This window comes from Ixodes scapularis, unplaced genomic scaffold (genome assembly GCF_016920785.2).
Source record: "Ixodes scapularis isolate PalLabHiFi unplaced genomic scaffold, ASM1692078v2 PGA_scaffold1__304_contigs__length_218370807, whole genome shotgun sequence".
Lineage (NCBI taxonomy): Eukaryota > Metazoa > Arthropoda > Arachnida > Ixodida > Ixodidae > Ixodes > Ixodes scapularis.
This window is the reverse complement of record NW_024609846.1, coordinates 20,028,608-20,045,697: the sequence shown is the minus strand read 5'-3', so window position 1 is coordinate 20,045,697 and position 17,090 is coordinate 20,028,608. Positions and strand designations below refer to the sequence as shown.

The 17,090-nt window shown below is 41.3% G+C and overlaps 1 long non-coding RNA gene across 1 annotated transcript; it reads right to left on the bottom strand.

The window, feature by feature from the left end:
* Window positions 1-15,157: 15,157 nt before the first annotated feature.
* On the bottom strand, window positions 15,158-16,783 carry LOC121836027. Its single transcript, XR_006077756.1, has 3 exons — window positions 16,697-16,783; window positions 16,424-16,619; window positions 15,158-15,326 (listed from the first exon to the last, which is right to left on the bottom strand). It is a non-coding gene; the product is annotated as an uncharacterized LOC121836027 (long non-coding RNA).
* Between the last annotated feature and the right edge of the window lie 307 nt (window positions 16,784-17,090).

The window sequence follows — 17,090 nt, the reverse complement described above, 5'->3', positions numbered from 1 at the left end:
GACGCTCGAAGGTTACTACGAGATATTTAGTGGGAGTTTCTGATCCATCTTTCTGGAAAATGATCCTTTTTACGGCAACTATTGCAGAAGAGTGGAGGCCCTCAAGGACCTCTTCTTCGCTGCTGTTCAGGAGGTCGTCCTCAGAGAGGACTCCACGAATGGTGTTTAGGGAGCGGTGAGGAGACACTGTGACTTTTACATCTCCAATGGTGTTCACGGTGACCAAAGTAATGCTTTGTTTCTTTGAGTTTACTTCCACAGGCGGGTCTCCGGACTACAGTGTGTCTGCTAATCTTGCCCATGCGGAAGCTCGCCTTAAAGTTTCTGTGAGGCGGTCTGGAACCACCTCTCGCCCCCCTCGTGGCTCCAAAGCTCGCGCTCAATTTCCTCTACGCCTTCTACGGCAAGAGTTGCCACCGTGAAGCAGAGCAGTGTATTGAAAGGGTTTGGTCAATGGGAGTAGCGGGTAGAACCAGAGCGTGGACCAGACGCAGAAAGTGGGCTTGACAGCCTCTGTTAGCTGACCAGAAGCCGAAAAGAATCCCCTATCAGTGGTGGCGAGAGTCAATTTTAATCATAGATATGTGGTTTGAATAAGCGCGTAAGACTTAAATGGAGTAACCCTCATTGTTGAAAATAGGGTACACGAGATGTTTTGATAATGAGGCTGCAAAAAGTTATGAGAAACAAACGTTCCGCCCGAACTCTGGTTTGCTCGAAAAGAGTGTGACCGCTCGGACGGTAGATTCTCGGCCCTCGGTGCCTGGCGTACGGATCATGTCGATCTTCCGCTAGTCGCGCTCTTCCTCCATGATTTTGGGTGAGCGCGATTGAAACATCACGTGCAACATATTTTCAGTTACCTAGAGTTACTGCGACGTACTTATTATTATCGTTTCTCCCGACCACCGCCAGCGTATTACTTCCGGCTTCTAGTTGGCAACATTCGAATTTGTGATGACTTCCTGGAAAACGCGCAGCACGCTTTCTGCCGATGGCGTCTCTTCATTTGACTGCTATACTTCCCAATGAATGGCCAAACTCTCTGTATATACGGCTCTGTCGTGAAGGAATTGGAGAGGAGCGCCCCCTGCAGACTGTCGCTTTCCCTCCTCATAAAATCTAGCGCCATCTCCATTACGAGAAATTGCCCCAAACGCACCTGCATGAGGCATATTGTATCTAGACAATAAACGTTCATCGAAGATTGTTCACTCCATACAAATCAATGAAGCCTAGGCACTAGCGCAGGAAGAAACTATCTAGGAGAAGGAACGAATTAGAGCAACGAGGAAACACTAGCACAGTACCGAAGTAGAGCTATGCTGCCTGGAGCGCTTCTACCGCCGGTGTGTTTAGCGTTCTATTCCGCTCATGCATAGAAAGTGGTCCCAAAGTGGCAACAAATGACGTCACAAAGGCCGGAGCGTCACGCTGTCGGATGTCGCGGTCCTGGCGGTATGTCGTAGAAATGCTGGCGCAAAGCCCGAGCGAACGCGAGTGTCGCTGTCGTCGCGACGTGGGCTTTCACACTGGAGAGCGACCTGCAACAGAACAGGCGTCTGCCACGTACACTGGTGAAAGTATGACATTTCTATGATGTCATCAAGTGAAACTCGAGGGACCAATTTTTTGGACCCAGTAAACACACCAGTCGGAGACGCATTCTAGACAAAATAGGGTAGGAACGAGAGGCAGCGTGGTTGCAAGCTCCTGTAAACATTCTGCCAAATACAATCGTAACTTTGGTTATAAAAATACAACCTCTTATAGAAAGCTCGTATTTACAATTTATTTATTTAGAAACTTGTTATAACAATTTAAAGTACCGAATGCTTACGAAAAAGGAAAAAAATATTCTCATAATATTGTCATTTTCGGCTTCATCTGTTGTATTCATCATCATCATTTATTTTCCTTGAGGGCCCGTGGGGCATTATACAAGGGGGTGGCAATAGAACAAAAACAAATAGAACAGTAAACACAATTATAACACTGTAAGCTAGCTAGGTAGGTTAGATAAAAAGAGGGTAATGGCTTCAACAAATTTAGTAGTATCATTAATACAAACGATGTTATGAGGTAGCGAATTCCAATCCTCGATGGCCAATGGTAGTGTGGAAGTCTGGTGAGAAACAGTTGATGATCGAATTGGACGTAATTTACATAGGTGATCTAGACGCGGGAAAATACGATGGGGAGGTGATAGCAGTGATTCTTTAAGGTGGCTATTGTGATAGAAAATTCGATGGAGGAGAGAAAGGCGTGATACTCGGCGGCGAAGGGAAAGTGAATGAAGGTTAGCTGATTGGCGTAATCCTGATATGCTGGTATATGGTGAGTAGTTGTTATAAATAAAACGAAGGGCTCTGTTTTGGACGGATTCTAGATTATTTGCAAGGTAGGACTGCCATGGGGACCATATAGATGAGGCGTATTCTAATTTCAATCTTATAAGAGTAGTATACGCTAGTCGTTTTACGGAGGGTGTAGCAAGTTTAAGGTTACGGCGCAAGTATCCGAGAGAACGGTTAGTATCAGAAATAACAGAAGTTATGTGAGTAGTCCATGATAGGTCAGAGGTGAGATGAACACCCAGGTACTTATAAGATGAGCATGCTATTACTTGAGTGCTAGCGAGGTAATACGAAAATGGTGTGGCACGCGAACTGCGGGAAATCGATAGGGATCTACATTTATTGAAGTTTAATGTCATCTGCCATTTTTCACACCAATGGATTACAGACTCTAGGTCTTCCTGGAGAGCATGATGACCATGGTTTGAAAGAATGGGTCGGTAAATGACACAATCGTCGGCGAACAGCCGCACAGAAGAAGCGATATTAAGGTGGAGATCATTAATATAGATTAGGAACAGAAGGGGGCCCAGTACGGTTCCCTGGGGGACACCTGACGTTACGGTAGAGGTGGGAGATTTTACGTTGTTAACGGAGGAATATTGCTTACGGTTAATTAGGAATTCAGAAATCCACTTAACAACAGAGGGATGAATATTAATATCGTTAAGCTTTGTTAAAAGACGTTGGTGGGGTACTTTATCAAATGCTTTGGAGAAGTCAATGAAAATGGCGTCGGTCTGAATATTCGAATCAAAGCTTGAGTAAATATCAGTAAGGAAGGCGGTTAGCTGGGTTTCACAAGAGTAAGATTTACGAAATCCGTGCTGATGTTTAAAAAGAAGGTTATGAGAGTCAAGAAAGTTTATTATATTTGAGTAAAGTATATGCTCCATGAGCTTAGATGGAACACTGGTGAGAGAGATGGGACGGTAATTACTTATTAGTTGGCGATCACCAGTTTTGTGAACAGGTATTACGTTAGCTATTTTCCAGTCACGTGGAATTATGGAAAGCGTGAGCGATTCAGCCACAAAGTAGTGGAAATCACTGGTAAATGCTATTTTGCCACTTTTGTGGCAGAGTCTCCTTTAGAGGAAGGACCTTTAGTGGTAATAACTTAAAACGAGCGTGTTGGTGAATCGATACGGCGGCAATGGCGTGAGCAGCACTTTTGGATCGTCAACTGACTAGTTCACTTCTTTGGTGCAGGCTTCGCGTCAGATCTTCGCACCGTCATCCTGCTACAATCAGTCACGTGCGGACAAGACCGCCGACAGGGTGCGACTGCGCTGTTCTCATCGTGGTCCCACGCCATCTACTGCCCGGTGGTTCACTGAGCGTCATTGACGTCACTACTGCCTTGGCTACAAATACAGCAAGGCTGCGGCCGACTCTGTTCATACGGCGGCAGTGGTGTAAGCTGCACTTTTGGATCGTCAACTGACCAGTTCACTTCTTTGGTGCAGGTTGGTGCTCGATTGTTTTTTTTGGTCACTTATTTGCAATCGTTTGAAAGTCTGCCTCGCCACTGCTGCCATACATGTTGTCATAGGTGGGCTTTGTTTGTTCAGTGCTTCACTCTTCAATGGCGAAAATAGGCAAAGAGTTCGCCGTTGCTCTTGAGCTAAAAAACGAAATTAAATCTGAACTAAAAGGTTTCAGAGAGTCGTTTGAGCGTGACATTCGAAGCGAACTTAGAGAGATTAAGTCTATTCTCACCTTCATTGACAAGATATATGACAAAATGAAGGTTGATCTGAAGGCTGTGCAAGACGAAATTAAGCATCTTCGAACAGAAAATGCGAACTTGATTGGAATGTGCAATACCTTGTCCACTCAGGTGAAAGCGCATGAGTCACGACTTGTAGATTGTGAACAGTAGTCATGGTATGCCAACCTGGAGATCAAAGGGATTCCTGTGAACGCTGGGGAGAACTTGCTGGAGATCATGGAAAAGCTTGGGGATAGTGTTGGTGAACCTATTTCAGCCTCTGATATTGGCGTGTGCCACAGAGCACCTGTCCCAGGTAGTCCAACGATCAAAAACACCATTGTGCAGTTTGTTCATCGCCATAAACGAGACGCCGTGCTTGCAAAATCTAGGAAAAACATATTGTCGTCTGATCAACTCGGTTTCACGACATCGGCGCCTATTTATGTCAATGGACACCTCTGCCCAGAAAGGAAACGTCTTCTCGCAGAGACCATCAGCAAAAAACGCGAGGTTAACTGGAGATTTGTGTGGGTTCGCGGTGGACAAATTTACGCTAAAAAGTTTGAAAACAATGCAATATTGAAGATCTCAAGTGCCGCTGACCTATCTAAAATGACCTGAAGACATAACATTTTTTTTTATTATTATGAACTGTCACGAACATTTATCCCCAACGGCCGTTAGCGACTTCGCTAATAAAAATGCTCTTAGCATTTTGCACATAAACTGTCGTTCGGTAAACAACAAGGTGGACGAAATACAATTAATCTATCATTCTTTCAAAACTCGCTTTGATGTTATCATGTTCAGTGAAACCTGGTATAATGATGAATCGAACTATTTGGTTTTCAATGACTACTCACATTTTTACATTAACAGAACCAACCGAAGAAGGGGAGGTTTTTCAATTCAAATCCTTAATTCACGCACTGTCACGGTCACGGCTTACTTGTATCTCTTCAGATTATAAAATGTTGACTGTAGAGGGTAACAACGATTTGTTCACCGTATTGTACAGGCCTCCAGATGGAAACTTAGACATTTTTTGGCGCCCTTGAGGCTCTCTTGGATCATGTGTCAATCAATCAACAAATCCTTTACTTGTCCGGAGGCATGAACATCGACACGCAATGCGTGAGTGCAGCGCAAATAGAATTCATGACTTTGCTGGATTCTTATGGGTTTATTAATCTTATCGAAGTACCAACTCGTATCACGCCTTCAACAGCGACAAGCCTAGATCTTGTCATAACTAACGCGACGAAATATGGTTGAAACGCAGGCACGGTTCTATCCGACGGAAGTGATCACCTCCCCGTGTTTTCCTTCATCACCGTATCGCCATTTTATCATAGTTCTGAATTAGGTCCCACGTTTTATCAGCGCGTTAATATTAATACCCTCGAGCACTTTCGAACCGCGACACGTGCCATCAGTTGGGATGACGTGCCATCACTACAAGACGCTGACCGTGCATATGATGCTCTAATGCTAAAAGTTAAATCAGCTTACGCAAAATGCTTTTCCATTATATGCTATCGTAAACGCAAAAATAAAAAAAACCGTGGATCATGCCTGAGCTCGCAAGAAAAATAAAAGGAAAGGATAAACTATATGCGAAATTTATCAAATCTCGAGATTCTGCGAAATTATGTACATACAAAAAATACCGCAATCGGCTGAATCGAGAGCTGAAGAGTGCAAAACGTGAATACTTTTGCAATCTCTTTTCTTTTACCTCAGGTAAAAGTGCACGTGATCAGTGGAGCCAATTAAACCAAGTCTTGAATTTAAGCTTCAGGGTACCGGTTACGTCAATAGTAAAGGATGGTTATGAAATTACCGGAAAAGAGCTATGTAATGAGTTCAACCAGTTTTTTATTGACGTCACAAAGAAACTGTGTAGCCCACCTGACACGCCTGGTGACTACACATGCCAGGCATCAGGTGTCCGAGAGTCCCTATATCTATTCCCAACGTCAGAAAACGAAGTAATTGCCACATTTACAAGTCTCAGGTAAAATGAAGCAAAAGATAAAGAGGGGTTTCAAATCAAGCCATTCATATATGTCATCGGTCTATTGGCCCCAGTGTTAACTCATATATACAACCTTTTATTTTCCAGTGGCGTATTCCCAAAACAAATGCAAGTCGCAAAAGTCGTCGTTATACATAAAGGCGGTCCTTCTACTTCTACTTCTGATTTGTTAAATTACAGGCCAATTTCGATTCTTCCAGTGTTGTCAAAAGGATTAGAAAAAATCATATATCATAGAATTAACTCTTTTTTAACCAAACATGCTGTCTTGTCAGACAACCAGTTTGGTTTCCGACGAAATCGATCCGCGGAAATGGCACTCGGTCAGCAAAAAGAAATAATAATCAACGTGTTTGAAGAAAAACATTTAGTGCTTGGAATATATGTAGATTTCTCTAAAGCATTTGACTTACTCAATCATAACGTGCTAATATATAAGCTTAATCATTATGTGATCAGGGGCGTAAGTTTATCACTTCTTCACTCCTACCTAATGCACCGTAATCAGATGCTATCACATAATTACTTCTCATCAGAGCTAAAGAAAGTGTCATCTGGTGTACTGCGAGGTAGTATTTTAGGCCCTCTGTTATTTTTGATATATGTTAATGATATTTTTTATGCTCCCCTTTCAGTAAATATTATTGCCTATGCTGATGATCTTACAATGCTTGTAACAGGAAAAACGGTTGGCGACTTGTCTGGATGTGGCACTGAATTCCTTTCATACTTGCACCAATGGTCCGAAAAAATCACTTGAAGGTTAATACTAACAAAACTAAAGCTATAATATTTCGAACGAACAATAAAGTAATATCTGAAGATATCCAAATTCTACTAGGACAAAGCAGGATCCATATCGTACCAACGATGAAATGCTTAGGCATTGTGGTTTCCGAGACGCTTAACTGGGATGCACAGATCCAACATACACGCATGAAAATGAACAAAATAATTGGTGTACTGTGTCGCCATAGATACTCGCTTCCGACAAGTGTTAAAATCCTCATTTATAATGCCTTTTTACTACCTATTATTACTTACTGTCATATCATCTGGGGAACAACCACAAAACAAAACAAACTCAAAGTGCTTCTTGCGCAAAAAAGGGCAGTAAGGCTGATTGCGAATGTCTCATCGTGTACGCATACAGAACAATATTTTTTCAAGTTCAGTATTATTAAGTCAGCCTCTCTTTATGCTTTCAAATTGTTGTGTTTGTATAAGAGTGCTGTCGCGACTAACAATGATGTCCTGTTAAGTATGTTTAAACTCAATCGCCACACACCCGCATATAACATACGTCACAACATTGCATTGGTCATTGCCATTATGCGCACATCTTATCGCGCCCAATCATTAAGTTAAAACTTACCCCTTTATCTCAACATTCTTTTGCATAATAATATTTCTATAGAAACAACCCCCAAGAATAAATTGATCGATGTCCTTCATCTGTTAGACCCACATTTTGTGCAAGAATTGTGTAACTGTTCCTTTCACTGAAATATGCATAGTGCCCTATTACGTTGAATGTGTCAGTGTACTTTTATTGGAAATGTTCTTCTGTTCCTGCCCACTGCTGTCGTGTGTAGGGGCGCAGGGGGCCCTCAAGCTGCACCACGCAGCTTTTTCCCTTGCGTCCCATCTCACAATGTACTGTTGAGAGATGAATAAATTCAAATTCAAATTCAAATACTTGAAAGGATAAGACACCAAGGACAGGGACGGAAACAGGACTCCTTTCATAGTGCAAACACATAGAATGGCACGAAACATGAAATTGCCTCCCAATGGTTCCAACGTTCTCGATGGAGGAAAGGTGAAAATTGTTAATAAGGAAAGGGAATTTACTATAAATACAATAGTTTAAAAAGTGCTGGCGTCACGACGAGGTAGCAGTAATCTAGTTATCTCTGGTGCTGGGAATTAGACGTCTGTCATTGTCAGTGATAATAAAGGTGCAGAAATATTGTTATTGACTGTCCCAAAGGGAAATCTACTATAAAATAATAGTATAAAAAGCACTGGCGCCACGATTACTGACATCTCGTCGTGTCGGTAGTGCTTTTAAAACTCCTAAATTTATAGTACATTTCCCTTTTGAAGTGTCAGCAACAATATTTTTGCAACTTCATGATCACTGATAATGAAAGGGGTCGAATTCCTAGCACTAGAGATAACTAGATTACTGATACCTCGTTGTGACGCCAGCGTTTTTAAACTTTTTATTTATAGTAAATGTTCTTTCTTTTATAAAAAAATTCTCCTTTCCGTCTTCGAGAACGTTGGAACCCTGGGGGGGGGGGGGGGGGGGGAAGGTTTTATATTGTTTCCATTTTATGTTGTTGCTCAGTGAAAGAAATTTTGTTCCCGTCCCCGTCCTCGATGTTTTATCCTTTCAAGTATTCAGGCATTCTGTGAATAGGACAGCCAGAGTAAACGATCGTTAGGACGTCGTCTGACACGGTAATTAGGCTTGGTCAAGCGCAAACTTGGAGATTTCCCTCGGGAGGGAAAAAATACACTAGACCTCAGCAATATCAGACCCATTCTTGAATATTCTTTTGAAATCTTGGATACCTACCAGCATCCCTTGATCAACAGCATAGAAAATATTAAAAACAGACGCGCCAGGTTTGTATTAAGTTTCTACTGGTGGTGTTAAAGTTTGAATGCTTTAAAAGCTAGCGGTGTGGAAGCTTGGATAATTTGATTATCGTTCGCGTTTCCTTACCGCTAGCCTTGTGCCCGCTGCACGAATGGCGACTTTGGTATACCACCGCGTTTCCACGTGCTTCAAGTCGTTCTAAAATTGCCCGATTTAGTTGTTTTCGATGGTTATCCGCAAGCTTCTCATTAAAAGCTAGTGTTTAATTTTAATATGTGAAAAATAATTTAGAAATATCGTTTAATTATCAGACTTATATGGAAGGTTACCAGCCCATTTAATGTCCCCCTGGCCGTAAGGCTCACCCGCACAACCCGCATTAGTTTATATTTTACGGGATATTAAAAATACATCTGTTCAAATTAAAAATCAAACACCTTGAATATTATATTTCGTGTATTTTTATTTAGCGCGTAAGCACGTGCTGTTCAATGTTCTTCAGGTTTCGTGTCCGCTGCATGCAGCGCATGATTTCTCCGATGCGATCTGGTGTCATTTACTTGTTCGCCTGCCACCCGTATAATGCCCCCGAGGGTTTATAGTATCTAACATAAATAATATATATACAAATGTTTGATCAAAACAACAAACTAATTGGATGCTTTGAACTTCCGTGGCGCGGATATTGCATGCGTCGCTTTGTAAATATAAGACAAAATTACAAAAAAGGAAACATTATCATACATTTGTTATAGTCGCGGTCCTTTCTGTGTACTGGCTGAAGAATCTGTTTTGGGCATTCACAGTAACTTTCTTCCCCAAGCATCAAATATATACAGGTAAAAGCCAATAGGCAGCAAGACAATAGTGCTTAATTTTCCACGTTAGCTACAAAAGGTGAGCGCGGGACATGGCTGCGAGTGCTTATTTCAGCTGACACCTAAAAAGCGAGAGCAGCAGCGCCACCCAAACGCTGACCTGTTGCTTGCGTCCAACTTGGCCTCTCTCTGGCATTGCTACTTAAGGTACAAATATTTCATCTGTGTGCCGTTGATACACGGCCAAGAAAAAAGAAATACCCTTCCCACGGGAAAAATGAATTCCGGATCGCCGAATACTAAGAATCCAACAGAATGCACTTTAGGGCATGTGATAAGTTGCGAAGATTTCTGAGGCTCTGCGAGGGGGGAAGCCGACGCACCTCACAGGCAGAGTGAGCAGGTGACATACTCTACCGTCTGCTCGCTTTTTCTATAGGGACATGGAGTCACAAGTTATAGCCATCGCGAAATAAAATGTCTGCGAACAAGTCTGGCGTTGAGCCTGGCACGTTTGTTGCTCGCTGTACAGAAACTTAGTTCCGTTTTGAACTTTCAGCAGGTAAAACTTACCACTTCAGTGCACGTACGGCAAAATTTAAACTTTTTATGAGCGAGCATCGTCCTATTTTTTTTTCTTTTTGGCTAGTTTTATAGCATTGTGAACTCCCTATCAGACCAAGAGAGAAAAAAAGGCGTCATTATGATCAGCTTGGTTTGGATAATATGTCCACTCTAATCAGGTGATATGCTTCTAAATGGCGTAAAAATTAATACAAGACGAACTCCAAAATTATATTTTTAGAGGAAACCAAATTGTTTCCCGTTTATTAAAAGAGATAGCCTAAAGTCAACCGTAATAAACGCAGAGACTCAGGAGTCTTGTTGAATACGTTAAAAACGCAAGAGCAGTTTCTCACCACTAGATTATTTTCGTAAAGCTTTGTCCTCAACGTAGACCTTCTTCGACCGGTAATCTTCAAACCGTATGCAGTTGCGTGCTTGGCCACTTGGACAGTGGTAACATAAGGGAGGGCACAATCCTGTCAGAAAGAAAGGACAAAATCCAGAAACGTCAAAGTTCTTATCATATACAGGTCGCTTCAAATAAACGAATATCCAAACGCGATTTATTAGAAGACATACACTATTCAAGATAAGAAAACAACAACATTAGATTGACTTTAGGCTTGTGACGATTTTTGAACCAAGACCTTCACAACCGACATTTAATTATGCTAGTTCTCTCCTATTTAGTGGGCATATCTTTGGGTAGCCCCGCAGACCTTGAGGTCGGTGCAGACACCTGCATTTCACTGCATTTGATTGCCTTAAGAGTGTTTGCGTCGAGCTGCTGCTATGGCGACCCTTAATACGTGCCGATGGAGAGGCGCTGTGCTGCACGAAGCAACGGATGCATCGTAACGCAGGCGACGCAGCGGTGTAAACGAGACCGTATTGCGCTCTTAAAAGCTCCTGCAAAACTACTGCTCGGCGATTTAGTATGAATATCAGTAATTGTCTTTTTTCTAAATCAGACTAGCTAATGATAAATGTGAGCGGCAAGGAAACCCAGTGGTAGCGCTGTATCTGAGACATAAATATATCTAGTACGTCTTTCATCGAGACCGCGTGATACCGATGCCCTTCTTTCTATGGGGTCGAACCCATTGATAAAAAATAAGAGTAGTGTGTTGATCGCTTTGCGGTGCAAAATTATTGGACGGGCTCCTGGGAGTGTCATATGCACTCTTATAAAAAGGAGTGTCAATACGTGTTGCGAAATGGCACGAATTGTATCTGATCACATCTCTGTGTGAACAAGCACTACCACAAAAAAATGGAATTCTATTAGAAAGACTACAGTATTGCATAATTATTCCTAGAGTTTATTGCTCGCGCTTGTACAGCTAAGATTTTTATTTGACATTTTAACGTAGAAATTGTTTTATACAAAATGCGTCGACACTACAGTGAACTTGTCCTTCAGTATTCTCGGTCAAGTAATTCAAGAAAAATAAAGGTAAAAGCTTACCATGATTTTTTCCACATTTTTTAATTTATCAAGGGGCAAAATAGCACGTGAATTGTGCAAATAAATTGAGTTGTACATAGTACACACTTGGGTTATTTGGGGATGTATCTCAAGTAAGAACAGCGCTAAAAAAAAGAAAAACAATGGACGAGTTAAAGGAACTGGAAAGACCAAGCGCTGTCTTGCAACTGGTCTTGTCCAAGATAAATTGTACAGCACGCCGAATTCACTAAAGTAGTGGACCCACGATTGATAAGCGAAGCCTTCGCGTTCTCCTTAATTATCAAGCACAGTTATGGCCAGGAAATACCTTGTGACTTATGGGGCAGAGAATGCGTCCCCACACAAAAGTTTCATCTACGTAGGTGTCATCTGGCGGCAAATTGCTCTTTTAACTACGTTATTTGCTACATTCTTAATTTAAAACGCTATAATCGACCGAATTTCCCCTCTCTAGGAAAGTCCATTCGCGACTCTTGATTATAAACAGCCCGTTCATTAGCGACGATGCTTTGCTAAGTGAGAACGCTATTTTTAGTTTTCTTCACGAACGTATATTCTTATTAAGCTCAACATTCCGTCCTCTGTACCAATTTGTCGACAAAAAAGCGAGCCATGAGCGATTCTAAAGTTGAAGTCGTCCTCACTATACCGATCACTTTGAAACCGCATCCGCCATTCCGTTTTGAAATACACTATACCACATAACAGATTTATTTGTTATTAGACAATATATATATTTGTTTGATTCCACTGGGAATCAGGTAGGTTAGGGCGTACAGCCTTCGTGCTCCTGTGGGTTCTCCTGATGCCCTTGAAGGAGGTTAAACAAACAGAGAATTTAGAAAGGCAAAAAAGCGCATTCTTTCGATTTGAATGGGATATCTTTAATTACAGAACTCATTTTTAAGACAGCTTCCCTACATCCTTTCAAATATATCTCGCTTTCATACATGTTAGGCGTCATTATGTCTTTAACTAATCACTTAGAATACAGGGTGAGTCAAAGGGATAAGTGGGTGTTTGAAAGGACGACATAAGTTGGTTTCTGAACGTACTGAGCTATACTTCTGTATATATATGTGGCTGAAAAACGTGCATAAACGGTATGCAATGTCACTGAAAAAACTTGAATAAGTAAAATGGTAGAAATAAAAAAAAATAACTTCCTACCTACGGCGGCCGTCTGCTTACCAAAGACGTCTGATTGGCGCAACTACCGATAAATGTCGGATGTGCTCTCCGCGTCGACAAGGGGGGGGGGGGGGGGGGGGTCTGACGTGAAAGCACCGACTACTGAATTTTTTAGCGTCAGCTTCGGTGATGACACTCCTGTTGTCGGTCCCTCGTTGGGGCTACTTACCCAGCGTAGAATTGTAGGGGAAACTGGATGTCGCCGCCGAAACTCCACCCGAAAATGTCGGCAACCACTTTCGTCCTCTGGCACTCCTCGTACCAGAGAGCAATCTCCACTCGTTTGTTGGGAGCTAACCGCAATATGACGATTACTTGCACCCTCAAAACAGCATGGATCAAAGTTGCAGACAAGAAAAGAGACGCGGTTATGACCTGAGAGTCCAAAGAGACGACGACATGCAGCCGAAAATAATGGTAAAAGGAATTACACACTAAAAAAAATCCGTTCGAAAAAGAACTTTTTGGAGTTCTTCGGCTTGTCCATATTTTGCACCCTAAAAGGTTCTTTTGAGCACCTTATAAAAAATTTCTTCATGAAGAACCTTTAAGGAGTTCTTTTAAGTTCCCTTTTCAATGAAACAGTTCTTCGTGAGGAACTTGTAAAAAGTTCTTTTCAGCCCTTCTCTCGTTAAAACAGTTCTTGGTGAAGAACCGTTTAACAGTTCTTTTAAGTTCTCTTTTCAATCGAACAGTTCTTCGTGCAGAACGTTTAAAAAGTTCTTTCCAGTTGTTCTGTCGCTGAAACAGTTCTTTTTAGTTCTCTCTCGGATAAAGCAATTTTTCATCAAGTGCCTTGGGAAGGTTCTTATAAGCTCTTTTTTAATTAACCAGTTATGAAGATTCTTTATTGAGTTATTTTAGGGTCTAAGGAAATAAGTTCTAAATTACCTTTCAAGGGAACTTTTATGTTGGGTGTGCGAATACCCCCTCGGTTCGAAAAGAAGAGCGATATTTTTAGGTTCAACACTGCAATGAAAGTCATTGTGTATCGTGGACTTCTTGAATCTAGAAATATCGCTGCGCTATTTGAACCGAGGGGTATTCGCACACCCCAACAGTAAAGTTCCCTTGAGAGTTTATTTAGAACTGTTATTTCCTTAGACCCTAAAAAAACTCAATAAAGGTTTTTCATGATTTACTGGTCAATTGAAAGAGCTTATAAGAAGCTTGCAAAGGTATTTGATAAAAAACCGTTACATCCGAGAGAGAACTATAAAAAACTACCAAGGATTTTATTTTAACCACTACTTGCTCACCCCTAACTTTTAAGTTACTTTTCACCGAGAGAGCTTTCTATTATGAACCTTTTCAATGAAAGTTTTGTTGCAAAGACCACTTTCGAGTTAACTTGAATAACTTATTCGCAAAAAGCGACTTGGGCAGCAATTTTAGGTGTACAGTAGCTTTTTTTTGTAAACCGCTCTCTATTGACACTCTCGAACTGTTCAAAGAGGCAATATACATCACCTAGACGTTTTGCAAACGTCAACAGACGTGCAAAACAGGCTTTGAACGACAAGGCTCCTTTTCTGGGGCACTACATCTACTGCAGAACCACTGGCTTGGATGGGTATTCAAGTACACATTCATCGTTGATACTCTTGTCAAGACCAAGTATGAGGTATAGGGAATAAAGGTAGGAGAACAAAAGAGATGCTCTGCAATGTCCAACTTGTCAATGGTGAAATGAAGACAAGATACCGCGGTTCACAAAAAAAAAACATACTGACGTTTATTGAACATGACTAGATTGAAACTTAGCACATGAGTAGAATGCTTCTCTGCCTAAAATATAGATCAAATATAACACGGCCTAGTGGAACACTGAAATGAGACACTGAAATTTTGGCCTTGAGAAAATGGAGACAACGTTCTAGATGTCTGATTTCATATATGGCACGTTAGCGAGCTCAGATCTATTATTTGACCACTAACAAAAGAAAACAAAAACTGACTTGGAAAAACTTCAAAACCCTTTCTTGTTGAGGTATACTTTATGGATAAAAATGCTATCTTGGAGACGAGATGGACGAGACCACTCAGGTGTGGAAGCAGGGAAAAGGAAATTGCGGCAAAACAAGACTTCTGGCTCCTTCCTTCTCATGATGCCCCTCTCCAACCACACACTGCGAGGGCGCATGGCACAAACAGGTTTTAAACCCAGACAAAGAGCACAACGGCACTACAAGTAGGCAGCTGCAAACCAGGCTGTTAGCTGAATTTAGACAGTGCCTAACTCTCTTAGTATACCCTTTTTAGGTTTGAAGTAACTCAAAACCAGACAAAACTGATCCACCATTCAGGCTGTCTATTGCTTTGAAAGTTTAGTGGAAAAGGTGTTAAAATTACCACTTCGGGAATGCAGAGGGCCGGGTAAAGCTAAATAACATCAGTGGTGGTCTTGCCAGCGATGTCTACCCTCCTTGCCTGTTACGTCTGTGCCATTATTTGAAGTAAGAGCTTCACATCTGTTGCAGCCTTGGAGCATTCAGCAGCCATAATATCTATGTGGTCTGCACAGTTGTCGGTACCTTCTACGTCATGATGTGGAACCTGAAAAAAAAAGTCAGTGCCATGCACAGAATATGGGATTTGAAGAACAAAGTTGTGTACCAGACGAACTCCAGCAAGCCTTATTTTATGTTATGTAAAAAATTGTAATTTAAACAGTGGGTGCACGGGTCCAAATAGATCAAGTTATATGCACTCTATATTTCAGCTATAATAAGGCAGTTCAATGCAACAAAAAATATTTAACCGAGAGACAACCAGAGAGTATTTGATATATCTGACAAGCCATGCAACTGTGACTTTTACAGATTTCATTTACAGCAATGTGATTCGTTCAAGTCACTTTGGAGCACCTGTTGCAGTAGTCAGAAGTCCATTTAGGAGTAGCCAAAAGTACGTTTAGGAGCTGCTAAAAGATGTATTGGAATGTAAGCAAAAACTTCGTCTTTATTCTTACCACTGTCAATATTATCATACGGTTAATGTGTTGGCATGCTCAACTAAAACACTATCTACTTTGCCCTCCCACTCCTGTGCAACCTTTTTGTTAACATCAATTGCTTGACAAGCTTGATTCTCTCGAACAAAGCACTATCTGCTAGTTGCACATAGAAGCACCAGACATGGCAACAACAGTCTGAGTGATGATGGATAGTATAAACTTCTGTGAATAGTGGTTTTAGGTACGGAATCAAAAGTAAAGCAAACAGTACGTACCACTAAAATAAAATAATGTAAAAATAGAAACATTTTGAGTACTCAAAGTGATGTTTTGTTACAGTTCTAAAGATTATAATAAAACAAAAATTTCATCATTTGATTGTGAATATCAATGTCGTATATTTAAGACTTCATAACAAGAATCTGCATGCGAACAATAAATATGCCTTTTAAAAACAATCAAGCCGAATTTGGTAAGGTCATTCCCAAGCTTCTAACCATTCTTCAGGACGGGCAAATGAAAACTGTATAAAGATTCCTCTCATTTTGGCAAAATGTAACAGGCTAAGCACTTTGAAGCATATGGTGCAGCAGTTACATAACTACATTTAGCTGAATAACTATTTAACAACAGTTCCCGCTTCCAGGTTAGTTTTATTTCTTTTAACTGTGTCTGAACCAGATTATAACAAACTTACCATGGTCCTTTTTTTATTTTTGAATACAGTCACTGCGTTGGCGTTTTTCCTTTCGCTTTCGTCCACCACCTTTGCCATAGTTTTCCTTGTTTTGCTGAACTTCTGGCAGATGCATAAGAAGCAACCTTTCTTTTTTCATTTTGTTAATAAGGCTGTGCCGCAGTGAATCCTACAGTGAGACTGACGAGTAGCAAGCCTGTTACAATGCAGATAATGAACTTCGATACAAGCATTTCAATTGTCAGAATGAAAACAAGTTCTTGTAAATCTTACGCAGCGTCCAGTGGAGTCGGCCAGGAAGGGGTATGCCGCTTGGAGGGCACGCATGACATCATCTAGCTAAGACCGACTTGGCGTTCTGGAAAGAAAAGACAACAAATGTTAGCCTCTCTTTTAAGATATATAAGTGAGGACTTCAAATGCTGCTGCTTTCGGAATTTTGCTCAGAATGTCGTCTGCCAACGCAGCGACCAACTTTGTTCGTGCTTCATTTCGCTGTGGTTGAAGGAATAGTTCACTCTTTTCACACAGCCTCTGTAACAGTAGCGAGGGAAGTTATGGGAGAGTATATATCTGAGGCCATACATCCTTACAACCTCTGTAGACCAAACTGAGGCTGCTGTGTTACTAGCACGAGGCACATTGGAGGGTCCAGGCAAGCTGAAAA